The sequence below is a fragment of the Mandrillus leucophaeus genome, unplaced genomic scaffold (assembly GCF_000951045.1).
Source record: "Mandrillus leucophaeus isolate KB7577 unplaced genomic scaffold, Mleu.le_1.0 Scaffold51, whole genome shotgun sequence".
Lineage (NCBI taxonomy): Eukaryota > Metazoa > Chordata > Mammalia > Primates > Cercopithecidae > Mandrillus > Mandrillus leucophaeus.
In genome coordinates this window covers 6,340,109-6,341,180 of record NW_012105475.1, presented here as the reverse complement: position 1 = coordinate 6,341,180, position 1,072 = coordinate 6,340,109, and the positions used below count along the sequence as shown (strand labels likewise).

The window sequence follows — 1,072 nt, the reverse complement described above, 5'->3', positions numbered from 1 at the left end:
ATCTGTTACTAGGGAGAGCTTTGAAATAATGCTCCCACAACCAGCTGACAGGGGCACCAGCCAAACTGAGGGCCACACAAAACCTGATCTGAGAAGGAAAGGGAAAGTTAAAATTAGGAGGATGAGCCCAAGCTCCAGCAATTAATCAGAGGTTGACTATGTGGATACCCGAAACACACAACACACATTTTTAAATGGACAAATGGTCGAATGAATTGATTAAACAAATAAAAAACAAAAAAGTTACTCACCTAACACTACCACACAAAATTCATTTCCTCTGATTTTCGATGCACAAATTGCCACCACATAATCTGGTAGCCTTTGATAGTGTCTCATTTCATTGAGAGTCCTTAAGGTCTCTGAAATGCCCTCCGCCAAAGAGTTCTGGGTCACAATCACATGAACCAAGTCTTGAGATACGCTGGCAATTAATCTAGCAAGCCAGGGGAGTTGTCCTGGTGACACAGGGACACACTGAGCACCTATCTGCAGGGCTCTTTCTCTCAGAGTAAATTCTTGCATAGCTTTCAGCATAATCTGCTCAAATTCTTCCCTGAGAGGTACCTGATCAGGACCTATATAGAAGAGAATTACAGCTAGAATTTAAAGAATCATAGGTAGAAGAGAGACATACACCCATGTGCTATCCTGCAGTACTTCTCAGCCCATCATACATACTCCAACTAGAAAATAACCTCTTTTTCTTGGAGTGGTGACAAGTAGAGTCCTACTAATCACTTCCTGTTGTGAAATTATTTTTCTTTCTGCCTCAATTTTTGTGAAAAACCAGGCTTCTGTTTTTCTGTATTCCTGATCTTTTTAAAAGAGGATGTACTAAGCGAAACCATTAATTCCACGGTATGCCCTCGGAGCTGGTCCTTGCACGTGGCATATTTCTTGACCTATTAAGCTTAGCATTATGGAAATTGTTAATGACTAATGAAAAAAGAAGCCTGGCTGGGCACAGTGGCTCACACCTGTAATCCCAGCTCCTTGGGAGGCCGAGGCGGGCGGATCATGAGGTCAGGAGATCGAGACCATCCTGGCTAATACAGTGAAACCCCGTCTC

General features: G+C 42.8%; 1 protein-coding gene across 1 annotated transcript in view; it reads right to left on the bottom strand.

The window, feature by feature from the left end:
- GREB1L (growth regulation by estrogen in breast cancer-like) overlaps positions 1 to 1,072 on the bottom strand; it is a 177,248-nt gene that overhangs the window by 91,643 nt on the left and 84,533 nt on the right. The window lies entirely within an intron of this gene.